The sequence below is a fragment of the Canis lupus genome, chromosome 12, assembly GCF_003254725.2.
Source record: "Canis lupus dingo isolate Sandy chromosome 12, ASM325472v2, whole genome shotgun sequence".
NCBI lineage: Eukaryota > Metazoa > Chordata > Mammalia > Carnivora > Canidae > Canis > Canis lupus.
The window spans coordinates 15,362,233-15,377,510 of NC_064254.1; the positions used below are offsets into that span (position 1 = coordinate 15,362,233).

Below are 15,278 nucleotides of genomic sequence, written 5' to 3' on the forward strand. Positions count from 1 at the left end.
CCACAATGGCTAGCATTTATTGAGTGTTATTTGCCAAGGGAATGTACTACATACTCTTCAAGGTATTAGATAATTTCATGCACACAAAAAAATAATAATAAAGGTATCTCTGGGCAGTGGAGGCACCAAGAAATGGCTTAGAAAGATTTCTCCACAACACTTCTTAAAACTTCCATTAGTGCCTATTTCAAGTCAAGCACTTTGATGCAGAGCTTGAGACAAGGATTACAGCACATGTGATACATTGAGGAAGCTCTTAGGAGAAAGAGACAGAAGAGAACTGGGCAGGAAAAGGAGCTAGACTAGGATGTGGCCTCACTGGGGAACTAGCTTTAGCCTCATCCCCCAGGAAGCACTGGATTGGGAATTGCACCATAGAGTCAATTCTGCTTTGAGGCAAAGGGACCACTTTTTTCTTACCAATTAGTCATTGGCTGGAGGCTGGCCTTAGGGTGAGGGCGCTGGACATAACCTCCCTTGTAACTCCAGCCAGAAAAGGACAGTTCTCTGGAGAAGGGAGCATCTGTAAACTGTTAGCAGTCCACACTCACAGCAGCTGGAGGATGGATACACCGGATGGATAAAAGGGATCTGGGATCTGTGTAGCAAACCACCCCAAACTCAGTAACTGAAAACAACAGCAATCATTTATTTTTTTAAAAATCTACAATTTGAGCAAGGTTTTTCTGGGACAGTTTATCTCTGTTCTCCATGCTATCAGCTGGGATAGCTTAAAGACTGGGGGTGATTTGCCTGAGGGTGGAACCCTCTGAGAAGACTCACTATGACTCATTTAAAGAAAATGTTTCAAAAATTAAAAAAATTAAAAAATTTTAAAAAGGAAATGTCACAAATGAAACTTTAACACGCCTCTTTAGTTGTCGACTTCCAACCAATTCACTGTCTTTAAGCTCTTCCAACACAAAAATTCTGAAGCCGCTACTATTCTGAGTGATGGAATTATGATGTGCTATTGGTTTTTAATAATAATAAATATGCATTCTTATGGATCAATGTTATGTTATATAAAATGCATAGATTTAAAGAAAGTTATAAAAATTATGCACTGATAGAATGTGGCCTTGGTGAAGTATAAGTAAACTTTCCAGTAGAATCAGAACTGTAGCAAATTAAAAGATTGCTCTACCCACTGTGTGTCAGGAATAAAGTTTCCTATGTTGGGAGGTGGTTGTCTTTAATTTTTTTATTTTTTTATTTGATTAGAGACTAACACATGCTATGTTGGTCGATATTGATTGCCATATAAAATTCTCCATCTTCTCTTTTTAGCATACCTTTTTTTGAAAATACTTTTAAGTTGGGGCTACATTCAAAAAAATTAAAAATCATATATATAAATATAAAAATATAAAATATTTTATAAATATAAAATATGTGTGATGAAAAGTCTTTCCACTCCTGTCATCAGCCCAGTTCCCACCACTTTTCTTAGCATATCTTTCCAGATTTTGTTGCGTATCAAGCAAATAATATAAACACAAGTTTTCCTTTTTGTCTTCCTTTACACAAAAGGTAGGTTATTTTTCACACTCTAACATACACGGCTTATTTAGTTACTTATATCTTGAAGATCTTTCCATATGAGTTCGCAGGCATGGCTATGTCTGTAATACATATAAACGTACTAGATCGTTCAAAGATTGTTCAAAGACAAAGAAACGTACAAGATTCTTCAAAGATATTTGCCAACAGAACATATTTTCAAACTTGTACTTTTACAGATTGATTGGTGAAAATGATATCTTTCTGTAGCTTGAATTTATATTTTTCTTACTCAGATAAGCATTATTTTACATTTTTAAGAGTCCTTTGCATTTTCTATTTCCCGAATTCTTCATTCTTCTCCTTCACTCATAATTCTATTGGATTGTTGGTTATTATTCTTTTTGTTAATTTCTAGAAGCCCTTTACATGTTAATGAAATTAGCACTTTGTCAAGGATGCAAATCCTATTCTGCTTCTAAACCTCAGTTTTGTTTAGATACTAGACTATTTCAAGCATCCTTCACCTATAGAAAACTTGGAACATAGAAAAAGAAAAAATAATCAGCATAATCCCACACAAGAGATCTCAGAGTTGAATAAAACATAAAACTTTTCTTGACCTATTTCTTTAAGGAGATGACAGTTGCAGGGGGGAAAAAAAGGAAAGGAACATTTACTGAGCACCTGCTAAAACCTACTAATAGCATTTTATTCATGTAATCCCATTTATAGTGCTCACAACAGCCCTATTTGGCACTTTATTTCCATTGTATAGCTAAGAAATTTGAAGCTCAGACAAGTTGAAAAAAAAAAAACAGACCAAGAGCATACAACTAGTAAGAGGTAGAACTGGGGTTCCAACTTGGACCTGTCAGACCCTAGGGTTCCTTCCCTTTCTATATAGTTCCTGTTGCTTCCTTGCTACCTGTGTTTTAAGAGTAGGCTGTTATGTCCTTGAAGATCTGTAACAATGGAATAACGGCCAACGTAATTAAGAGGATAACAATCTTAAGAAAGATGACAAAGACCCTGTTGTTGTTTTGAATACCACTAGAATTCATTCACTCTCAGTTCTGGAACATTTGGAGGTCTGGAACTGTCACATTCATCAGGAAGTAAGGCCCAGCTGGCTGCTGCTGGCTCCTGGCCATGTGTAGACAACCCCTGGTCATTTGTCAATGTTCCCAGGGGTGCCTGCTTCATGTTAAAATCCTGGCAGTGTGCCTCACTCCACTGTATAATTGTCCTGGCCATAGCAAGGCTGACTAAATCCCCTTGATGCTTCTGCTAATTCCATGGGCCCAGCAGGCTAGAGGAGCCCAGAAACAGAACAGGGCACACCCAAAGTGCAATCCAAAGGCTGGAGGCTCCTCTGGTTGCTTAACATGAGTAAACATTTCACTGTCAAATTGTCACCACGCAAATACAGGCAGAGCTTTCTTCTGGGCAAGAATTGAATGTTAGAACTAGAATTGACATCAATGTTTCCCTCATACAGTGTTCCAAACTATGCTCAAAAGGCTCTGAGATGGTGGAGGAGGTTTCCATAAAGGTCCCTGTGGGGAATCAGGAAAAGCTGAACAGGTGAGGGTCTTGGTTTCACACCCCAAGTTCAACCAGATCAGGTCTACTTTTGCCTGTATCCACCCTATAAGATTTATCTGGAAAGGGACTCCCAGCTGAAACAAGCGTGAGAAGCTCTTCATTGTACTGGTTTACAAGCTGAGGCTCAGGAAAGGTTTGATGCAGCGTATCACACAGGAAGTCAGTGGCAGGACTAGGCTTAGTGGTGGACTCCTCAGCCAGAGCTCTTCTACCGTCTGGACTCTATTATCACACGGAATTCTGTTTCCTTTGTGCTGGGTCCTCAATCTTATGAATTTGCAGTCAACTAACTATTCCCCAGACCCTCAGTTATAAATCAACTCGTCCTGAATTCTCAAAAGCCCCTCCACGAAGCAAGCTTTCAGTAAAAATTTCTTGGTTATTCCCTGGTCTGTGGCATCCTGCACTATGGTATGCCAGGCTGAGCCGCTGGAACCGGAGGCAGAGGAGAGACATGCACACCTATGTACATTTACCGAAACATCCTCCCAGATTTTGAGCCAAAGTGGAAACATTGGTGAAAGCTCTACAATTAAAAAAGACAATCTCTATATAAGACTGTGTGATGCCCAATTTGTTTGCTCACCATTATCAACCATCAGATATCTGCTGTGGGAAAGCAACAGCATACAGCTCCAGGAACCCAGAGCTGATGAAAAACAATGTCCCTATGGCAGAGTAACTCGGGATTGTAAAATAGGCAAAGAGCAATAGCTTGTTTCTGTGTAAAATTTTGAGATTTTGTTCATTGTGGATTTTTTCATGAAATTTGATTAAGTATTGTGTTAAAATTTGTATTTTTGATTAAAATAATTCTTAGTTATTTGAGTCTCGATTCTTGAGGGTTTTTTTTTTTTGGCACTCCCTCAAATTTTGTGCCTCATTCAGCTGACCTTACCCTAGGGCTCCTGCTCACTTGCACAGTCTCAACAGCATCTCTCACTTAGGGCTTCTACACACAGTCTAGTCCTTAAGAGAACCCAACAATACAATAGCCCATGTAGCCAGCCAGTATTTTATCTCTTGTGTCTCCTTGAAAATCCGAAGGCCCAAGTTTTTATTTTTTTAGTAGAAACTTTTTTTTTAATATTTTTTTTCAATTTTTATTTATTTATGATAGTCACAGAGAGAGAGAGAGAGAGGCAGAGACACAGGCAGAGGCTGAAGCAGGCTCCATGCACCGGGAGCCCGACGTGGGATTCGATCCCGGGTCTCCAGGATCGCGCCCTGGGCCAAAGGCAGGCGCCAAACCGCTGCGCCACCCAGGGATCCCTTTAGTAGAAACTTCCAGAAGAGTGTTTTTATTTTTTTTTACACTGAAGTATAGTTGACATAATATTATATTAGTTTCCAGAGTACAACATAAGAATTCAATTATATACATTAAAAAATGTTTACCATGATCAATTTAGTCACCACCTGTCACTCTACGTTATTATAATATCATTGATTACAGTCCCTTACATTTTGCGTTTCATCGTTGTGACTTATTTATTTCATAACTGGAAGTTTGTACTCTTAATTCCCTTCCCCTGTTTCCCTCATCCCTCCACCACTTTGGCAACCACCACCTTGTTCCCTATCCACATTCTTATTTTACTATTTATATCAGCCCTCTCTACCTACTCCCACATGCTCCAATAAGGAGTTCTCTCTCAAATCATAACTCTTCTTTAAAGATTTGTTCATTTATTTTGGAGAGAGAGGGAAAGTACAAGCAGGTGGAGAGGGAGAGGGAGAGAATATCAAGGAGACTCTCCACTGAGCATGGAGGCTGCTGTGGGACTTGATCTCAAGACCCTAAGACCATGACCTGAGCTGAAACCAAGAGTCAGACACTCAACCGACTGAGCCACCCAGGCACCCTCAAATCATAATTCTTTTGTAAAGGGTTATGTTCTCACTCTGCCTAGCAATTCTTCCTCCTATGGGTGCTGAATTAGAATCAGAGCAAGACTTAATTACCTTTAGGACTGAGTCAGAAATATACACTCTAGAAAACTATATGAAGGAGATTCCAATATGTTAATACATGGTTTGAAGTTACCAGTTTAACTTGTATCCCCCAAACTTTTTCAGGCATTAAGACAACTTGTTTAGACAAAAATAATGTGGAATTTGGGGCTGGCTTAGTATGGGCTTCTCAGGCACCTTCATTCCCTCACAGCTATTAATTTTGAAACAACCAGTGCTGACTTGGAAATTGCATACTAATTGAGTATGTGGTCTGAGAATAAACTGAGGGATTGGTGGCAAGTAGGTTGTGCAACTTCCTCTGCTTTGCAACACACCAACACAGGTGCAAAAACAACAGATTGGAGAGAGCCAAAAAATGTTGTTTTGCTCTTTTCCTTCTTTCAGCAATATCTTAGAAATGTAGTTAGCAACATGCTTAGCCATTTGTTTACCCAAATTAATCCAAAATGCTGGTTGTGGTTGGCTGTTACTGGCACTCACCTCTCAAAGCCTGACCAATCTTCTCTCAGTCCTAGGGCAACCAGCTGCAGGAATCAGGCTTAAAGCACCAGCACCCTGAGTTTCTTACACATTTCCCAACTTCCTTTCCAGTGACTCTGCCCATTTTTGTTTACATGTCTCCAGCTTTTTGTTCACATCTTTAAATCTGGGATGTGCCTTCTGATTTTTATTTCTTTCTTTCTTGTTCTCATTAAGGCCAGATGGAATCAGGTCTCTGGGAAACTGTTTTGGATGTTCACATCTGGATTTTGCTACCCTTTTGTTCTGTGACTATAATCTGAGACTGCTGTTGAATGGGTCTGAACATTTGCAGTGGGATTCATATTTGAACCAAATGAAGATAATTTGGAATTCTACTTTATTTTTTGACTTTTAAGTCATACTTATTTCACTGTTTTTAGTGTTTGCTGCAGAGATTACAATATACGTTCTTAATTTGTGAAAGCCAACTTCAAGTTCATATTGCACTACTTCATGTAAAATACAGAAATCCACATTACTTATGCTATAGTTCTAATATGTGTTACATCAACATACATTATAAGTTCCATATTAGAGAATGTTATGATTTGGGGGGTTATATATAGATGATGTTTTCTGTTTCTTCATACATCGATTAATTGTGGATCATATCCCAGACATTATGAAAATATGTTATAGAGAATCTGGATTCTGTTATGTTCCTCTGAAGAGTATTAATGTTTTTTTTTTTTTCTTTTCAAGTCTATTCCTTGTACATGCATGATTCAGAGTTTAGAATCTAGAATCTGGGGCTTTCCCTCTCTGATCCTTTCCTTTTCAGGATTTACTTTTCCCAGCCAGTAAGGTATCATTTTCCACTTGCTCTATTTATCCCCACAAGCCACAGACTGGGGTCTGCCCTCAGATTGGCAGCTATTAGAAAAAGGAGCAGGAGGAGACTATACCCAGTGCCCTCCACTTTGTCCATGAATCGACTCACTTCCAGTATCTGTTTGCTTATATTCACTCTCTAGTGCCTTCAGGTAATTGGATTTTTTTCAATATCTTTCATCTTGAGTTCACAGTTTTTATCTTTATGAAAGTTGGTTCAATAGGAACTACTTAACCAAATCAGAAACAGAACTCCCTCAAATGATACTGGGTTGATAATTCTAATGTGAAAATGGCATAGGGCAGATGGAGAGCTATGAAGTTTGATTAACAACCTGTGGATATTTTCAGCTTCATAAATATTTTTGGAGCACCTTCTAAGTTCCAGGCACTGTTACAGTTATGGAAAATACATAAATAAAGCCCACCGGCCCAGCCTTTGAGGCAGGTTACACTTTTATTCCAGTTAAGAGAGAAGTATAATATTTCTCACTGTAAAATGTGAGCTATTTATTGCCTTTGCTGGGAAAAGAAGGAGTTAAATTCATGACCACAACTGACAGAAGTGGTAGAAAGAAACACACTTCTATACCAGACAAGGTGAATGCTTGACTGTGCTATTTCACTTTCCCCCAAACCAACCCAATGACATCACTGATGCTTTGTTCTTTACCCTTCTGCTACAGATGAAAAAGATGCTCTGAAATGTTCGGTGTAACTTGTTTGTAGTCACATCACTATTAAAGGGAGGGATTGGCTCTAACTTCATTTCCACTCTCATTAACCAAACTTGAAGATATCTGGTCTCTACCTCACTCTATCTGACTCTGAGCATATCAGGAAACTTCATTTCCTCTCTGTAAGATAAAACTTATCTGTACCCTTGGTACCTACCCCCACCATTCCAAGATAAACTAGTTTATCTAAGAATAAAAGAACCTTTCAAATACATTAGGTGTACACTTCAAATACCATGAGGGTGAATTGTCTCCAAGGTCCTTCACTTTAGGAATCTTTGAGTTTTAGACAATATGTGAACATTACCATGGTGGGTCTTTCTCTGAACCCTTATGGCTCTTCGTGTTCTACCCTTTACTCAACACTCCTTGCACCTCATCTTACAGGGGGTACTGTCTTTTGGTCTTCTTTCTGCAGGGATTGCAGCATCATAGATGCATAGTAGATTTTAATAATAATAGAGAACAACACCTTATACCTAAAGCATGTCTTTTATTTTTCAAGTTCCTCTTGTAGATATTCTTTCATTTGATCTGCACACCACTTTGAGGTAGCCTGTCTTATATTTTCTCCTTCTCTAAATGAAATACTAATTACATTTCTTAAATGTCTTTTTTTTTCTAGTGAGAACATTATTTCTATTTTAGGAAGGTAAGTTTTATGTGCCAAAGAACATAAGATCCTTAAGAGAGTCTCAGTCTCTCAATGCCAGGGTTTATTTCCTGTTTTCTTTGTATCCAAATCACCTAGCCTGTATTTATAACATAATCGGTGAGACCTTGACAAAAATAGTACTAATAAACCTAGTACTGATTAAGTTTTAATATGATATTTCATTTTATAAATGATGTGTAAAGGAATGTCAAAAAAATCCAGGCTCCAATTCCAACTCTGCCACTCACTAGTGTTATGGTTTTGGCTAAATTACTCAACCTTTCTGAGATCCTGGATCCTTACATGTAAACTCTGAGCAACAGCCCAGGGTTGTGAGATGAAAGGTTACATTTCAGGAAAACCAAGTACAGTGTCTGGTATAGTGCGCTCTCCAAAATACCAATTCTCTGGTTTTTAAGTGAGGAGAATGGCATTTCCCCCACTTTTAAAGATATTAAAAACAAAGGCCCAGTCAGGTTGACTTGTCCAAGGAACACGAAAGCGGTTAGGAAGATTTCCCCCAGCTTTCTCTCACTTTGCATTAGACTGTGGCTACCCTAATCCTGACCTACACAGTATGTACTTGACAATACTACTAATAATAATTAATGCTATTCACTGCAATGTATGAAGACCCTGCCATCTTCTGGGCACTGTCAGTTTCTATATTCACATTCTTCAAACAGTAACAACAGTTCTGCAAGATAATTGTTACTTGTGCCTGATTTACAGATGAAACAAAAAAGGAGATTTCGAAAAGTTAGCCACCTCACTCAAGGATGCAAAGACTATAAATGGCAGATGTGGGATTTGAACCCACATTCCAAAACTCATGAGCTCTTTCCATTGATTCTCCTCCCTTTATACTACCTTTCTAAAGGGAAAAAAAAAAAACATGGAAATGTGATAAGTTATTGGGAAAATTTAAATTTAAACTCTGCAATCACTTGAGGCCTCATGATCCAGGGACCAAAAAAAAAAAAAAAAAAAAAAAAAAAAAATCCCTCATTTATTTTCTGCCTAATTGGTGCAATTCTCAAGTAGTTGATTAGGCAGTCTGTTTTTGTCTACTTCTAAGGTGCAGAGCAGAGGGAGAACTTAGAAAGGAAATTCATGCCACCAGTGAAGGGCAAGGTGAGTCCAGTGCAACAAATCCACCAAGTGAGTACAAAAGGCTCACGGGCTCCAGCACTATTCCAGGAGGAACATGCTGAACTGCATTGTTTGAGTATAAACATGTGTTTTTTCTCAAAAGAAAGACTTCCCCAGCAAGCTATTTCAGAGATAGAAGCTGGACCAAGATCTGCTCATGAGGATCGGCTCCCAGCTGATGTATTTGGTTGTTCTTGGGTTCTACGAGCGAACGGCCATAAGGGAATGATTGCTACAGCTTCCACAACTTGGCAACCAAAGCTCCTGGGGGTTCACTGGGTGTTTTCAATCCTGGCAGCTACTTGCAGCTCTCGGGAGAGAGCAGGCAGAGAGGCAAAGAAGAAAGCCAGGTGTGGGCAAAGAAGAAAACCGTGGTGAAGCAGAAGATGAATAAGGAATCGTCAAATGACCCTGAAAAGACACACAGAGGACAAATGATCTATTCTCAACTTCCATAGGGCTTAATGCCTGCACTGATTCAATGTTTTGCTCCAAGGTGTAGACGGAACCTCTTCCCACAAAGAAGCCCAGATAGAGATGGTTGAGTAGCCATGTGTAACTACTTTCGAGCTCTGTGCCTACGTGCCATGTTTTTAACAGAGGTGGAATGGGCACCGGTGTGGAATGTAACAATGCTGAGTTCTACCCCAGGTGCATTTACGGACCCATGAACCAACTGAGAGGCAAATGGGCCACAGTGGGAAAAGCAAGAGGACGGTTTCGAACCTAAATGTTACCTTTGTATTAGTGGAGCAACACCCTTAGCTTGTCCATGGCAACAGAATCCAGTCTGAATAACTAAATTCCAGAAGACTTGGGTTCTAGTGGGGGCTCCTCCATTATCCAGCTTTGCAAATCTGTGGCCTCAGATTCCTAAAATCTGGGCTTTGGGCTCCTGTTACAGAAAACCAAAAGGCAGCACATGATAAAAAGTACACCAACTTGGAACACAAAAGGCCAAAAACAAAAAACAAAAAACAACAAAAAACAAAAAACAAAACAAAAAAAAAACAAAAGGCCTCGCAGAATGTCATTTAACCTCTCCTAGCTGACTCAATGCAAAAGCTATTTTTCAGCAATTATTTATGGAGCATTTACTAAGCTCTGGGAATGTGGCAAAGAGCAAAACAGACCAAACCCCTGTTCTCATGGACCTTATATCTTTAGATAGGCAAAGAGATAATCAGAAAATAAACAAATACATGGACAGGGGATGACATGCCAGACGGTCATAAGCTCTATGAAAAAATAAATAAAGCAGGAGAGGAAAAGAGGGAGGGCTTGCCATTCTAGTTAGAGTGGCCAGGGGCAAATGATATCACCCTGAGAACGTTATTGTGGAAAAGCTAACAGGGAATGTATTTTACCAGATTACAGCATGAAGCAAACATACCATAGCGCTGAACGTTTCAATGGCTCACAGGACTACTTCCCATAAGATAAGGTGGGGCTTTCAGGCTGTGTCCATGATTGAGAAATAAAGCTCAGCATTGCCTGCTCCTGCCATTGCCCTTTCCCTGGGTCCTTTCAGTGTTGCCTCTTTAAGTGTGGGGGCTTTTTGTTTTTGTTTTGTTTTTCCCCATTCCTGCAGGGGGAACTTGATCTCTGGTAACAGGAAGTTAATGAATGTAAAACCTTCTTGGAGGAGAGGCATTTGATACCACTGACGATGTGTCCACAGTTTGTCTCTGTTGGTCTCCAGGGTTCAGGCCTCAGCACAGGGCTCAAGGTTCAGAGGTGTGAGGCCTGTTAGTTTTGGAGAGATCCGTCCACCAGGTGGTAGAAACTTCCCGTTCAGGAAATGAGCCCTGAAGCAATCAGGCCAGTGGATTCCATCTGCCCAGAGCACAACAAAGGGCTCAACTGTGTAGCCACATCCTGGCCCAGAACACGCCTGCAGGTAGCAATACCCAGACCATGCCTAGCCTGACTCTTGCACTCAAGGCTCTGACTTAGATCTCTGGGAACTCATGGATTTTAGGGTTTTAAAAGGAAGGCAGTCATCCGAGAACTGGCTCTTCTTCGTCAAAAGCAAAACTCTCTGTTGTGCTCAAGTGTGACTCAATACATACATGTCTAGGGTTTTCCACCTCCATGTTAAGGCAAAGCTTTCCTGTGGGCCATAGAATGGCTGACAAATAGGTCACAGATCATTATCCATTGTCATAGATAACATTATGAGAAATTATAAAATAAGTAAAACATTTTAAATGTTTCCGGCTATCCTGTCAACAGGCACTTTCCAATGTAATTTGGATCTGTTGTTCCATTTGTTTGTCACTCAAAACATTGTGTCAAATGAACTTTACCCTATAAATCCATGGTAACCAGCTTCCAAGGTGGCTCCTAGAGACCCTCATATCCTGCTGTCTATACCCCTCTATAGTCTTCCTCCCCACTGAATCCTTACTGGTTTGTGTGGTCAACAGAATAGAATAGAAATGACAGTATGTGCTTTCAGGGGCTAGATCAGAAAAGGCACTGCGGTTCCCACCTTGGCCTCTTAGATTACTCACTCTGGGGTCAGGAAGCCACCATGCCATAAGAACACTCAACTAGCTGAGCATCCCAGAGAGGCTCACATGAACAACAGCTGGAGCATCTCACCTATAGGGTGGCATGTAAATGAGCAGCCTTGGAAGTGGATCCTTAACCCCAATCAAGCCTTCCAATGGATGCGGCCCTGGCCAACATCTGACTAAAACCTAACGAGAGATCCTGATCCACCACCCAGAGGAACCACTCCTGAGTTCCTGACCCACACCAACTGTGAGAGACAATAAATGATTATTGTTTTAAGCCACTAAGTTTGGGGTAATTTGTTACACAGCAAATGATAACTAATATAAAAACTATTGAGTTACCAGGATTGAATGGAAGAAATTACAGTCTGTTAAACCCACCAAAACTAGATTCTAATTAATGCTATACTGTTCTGCCCAACACCACAGCAGCAATTTTCAGAAAACTATTATCTAGAGTTGGCATTGGATTTGCAGTACTAGTAAAGGCCCAATCTTTGCCTTTACAACACTTGTGGGCACACCAAAGGAATAAACCTTCTAAGCATTGCCTCTGAGCATGATCTTACAGAGGTACTGGGTTTCACATTATCTTTACATTCTGTAGATGAATTGGAGTTCCTACAGTTATTGGTTGAAGATTACCAGGGAGGTGGACATCAGCTCCCCAGCACTTCTGGCTTGCTAAGCACATGGCCAGAGTGGGTTCCTTCTTCTAGAGAAAGCCAGCAGGCAAGTGGACACAGGTGCTAGTGGTTGCAAATTGAACCACTGAATTCCGAAATGGCATGGGTTGGGGGGCACATGGGTGGGGAGGCCAATTGTCCACTTCAGTTACCACATAAAGGCTTTAGTCACAGGAAAAAAGCACAGATCTGAAACTGAGGGGCATAATCAAAGCCCAGCTATCCAAATGGGGGTTCAAGTCAGGGCCAGACTAGTAGCAAAAGCATCCTAGACCTGATGGTAAGTCTGACCTCCCAATTCACTCTGGCTGGGAAGAAAAAGCAGGAGGCTTAGAGACTGGGAATCCCCCTCATGCCCCTCCGCCCTAACCACTGGCATAAGATTCACCAGGCTCACCCTGTTGGGACTGTGCTACCATTTTATTTTCTCGCTGTACACTCTCACCTGAAGCAGCTCTTCCTTACTATGGGCTGTCCTATTTAAAGGACAAATTGGTCATTTGGAAATAAATTCAACCCAGGGCTTTAAAAGAGCCAAAAGATGGCACTCTTCTTCTTAAGGAAGTCAGTGAGTTAACGTAGGGCTTGGCACACAGTAGGTACTCATAAATGTTTTTTTTTTATCATAGTAAATTATTTTTTTTTAACTTTTATTTATTTATGATAGTCACACACACAGAGAGAGAGAGAGAGAGAGAGAGGCAGAGACACAGGCAGAGGGAGAAGCAGGCTCCATACACCGGGAGCCCGACGTGGGATTCGATCCCGGGTCTCCAGGATAGCGCCCTGGGCCAAAGGCAGGCGCCAAACCGCTGCACCACCCAGGGATCCCGGTACTCATAAATGTTAAGCTGGTTTCCCTCCAGCCTCTGCCACCACTGCCTTGGGACTGCCAGGCAGGAACAGAGTCAGAGAGCTAGCTAATCTCTATCTGATCTCCAGGCCTGTTTCTTACCAAAGAAAACACTCAACGCTAGTACTGAGTCCTCCATGTGTAGTGGTACTGCTTTTTCACTGGGAATCCACCTTGGTGGAGCGTTACTCCCGAGGCCTCATTAGCTTGACACAGGCACATAGGGTAGAGCATGTGGGAAGTTCCAGCAGCGAGAACAAACTAGCACCTGGAGCTCAGATTTGAGGAACCACCTGATTTCCTCAGTGGTTCCATGGTATTTCACACTTGGGTTCCACTAGAAAATAATGTCCCTCCAAAGTCCTCTAGCCTTTGTTCTAATTCACTTGGAGGCAGGGACTTAGATAAAGAGCAGAGGCAGAAAACTTTTGAGTATCCTTTTTTCTCTCTTGCAAATATTTGCTTCTCTGACTTCAACCTCCAGAGGGCACTGATCCTCAAAAGACTAAACCCAAATACTAAGGCTGGGCCCTACAGAATGTCAGCTGTTGGCCATCCAAGGTGAGGACATCCTCACCAGTTGTTAATTCTCTGTAAATAATTAATGCTGGTGAAATTGAACCAGAGACATCATTAGCACTTATAAATGGGATATCTTCCCCCTGATAATATAAGGAAGCCCCAAGCCCATGGTTTCTGCTGCTCTTGACATCCTTTTACAGAGCTTCCCTCACCTCCCCACTATTAGCTCCATGTATCTAGTAGGCTTTTTCTGGAAAAACTCACATTTCTTGGTCATGCTTACTGTGAGGAACATCTGAAATTGAAAGAAACCTGGTAGCCCAGGAAGCCAGTCCAGAGATTCTCAGAAGGCAGCTGTGATGCTTCAGAACTATGTGTTAACAAATGAAGATGGAGGTTTTAAAGTTTAATAGACCTGGTTTCAGACCCTAACTCTGCCTCTTGCTGGCTATATGACTTTGGATAAGCTATACAACCATGGGGCACCTGGGTGGCTCAGTGGTTGAGCAACTGCCTTTAGCTCAGGGCATGATCCTAGGGTCTCAGGATCAAGTCCCACATCAAGCTCCCCACAGAGAGCCTGCTTCTCCCTCTGCCTATGTCTCTGCCTCTCTCTTTGTCTCTAATGAATAAATAAAATCTTGTTTTTTTTTTAAAAAAAAAAGCTATACAACCACATCTCAGCCTTACTTGTAAATAGAAATGATAATTAATCTCATAATAGTTTGGCATGGAACAAATTCATTTGGACATATGCAACACTAACACTGTACCTGGCATGAAATAAGTACTTTGTATTAGTTCCTTCTTTGCCATCCTTTTCTCTACCTTTGATAACACCACACAGGATCAGCAGATTCCTGCAAGTTTTCCTACAGAAGCTTCAGTCACTTACTTGAACCCAATCTTTGCCCCGTTTTTCATGAGCCTGGCATCCCCCAAACAAGGAAGGGTGAAGTCCATGTGAGAGTCAGAAAGCCAGCTAAATCTGGAGGCCCTGGGGCTGTCTTCATTTTTGTACCCTGATTCTTCTGGAGTCGGGTACACACGCAGTCCGGCATTGGCGGAGTCCTCAGGACATATCTTCAGTGAATGATATTGAAAATTTATTTAGCAGAAAATTCTCCTATAATGTGAGGCGCCCTACTCCTTCATCCCCACCTCAAGTGCCTTATATATTTCAAAGGTGATACCAAAGTCAAATTCTGTGATGAGTAGAGAAAGTACAGAAACAAATCTTGAGTAAATATACCTCCCTTGTGTCCTGGATATTACCCAACGAGTCACTGGGCTGCTGCCATGGAACAGGCCCAGTTTAAATCCTGAGATGGCTGGGCCCTCATCCTCAATGATCTTTGTCTACCAAGGGAGACAAGTAATAAACAAGCAATGACAACATCATGTAATAAGCTCTGCATTTGGAGCCAAGTACCACATGTCTAGGCCTGATGTGGCAAGAGATGGGGATCTGGGCTGTATCGAGGACGATCCACATCCTTCACCACTTGCCATCCCATCTTTGGTCACCAAGATGACCTGTCTGGGCTGCACTTTCTTTGAGCTCTCAGTTCCTATCCTATCATGGGACTTCTTTGCCTCAGCTTATTTGTCTTGAATAAGGACCAGGAATTAGAATACTGTAGGGATGGCTCTAACCAGGGCCTAAACAGAGGGGAAATGTGAAGAAAATTAGATTTTTAATATGTTTTT

The 15,278-nt window shown here is 41.1% G+C and overlaps 1 protein-coding gene across 10 annotated transcripts in view; it reads right to left on the minus strand.

Annotated features, from left to right (window-relative positions):
- ADGRF1 (adhesion G protein-coupled receptor F1) overlaps positions 1–9,873 on the minus strand; it is a 91,776-nt gene extending 81,903 nt beyond the window's left edge. For 9 of the 10 annotated variants that reach the window (XR_007401153.1, XR_007401158.1, XR_007401155.1 and 6 more), the window contains exon 1: positions 9,723–9,873. The gene's annotated coding sequence lies outside the window, so the exon portion shown is untranslated. The remainder of the gene's footprint in view (positions 1–9,722) is intronic. The other variant, XM_049092139.1, reaches the window with a different exon arrangement.
- Positions 9,874–15,278: the final 5,405 nt, after the last annotated feature.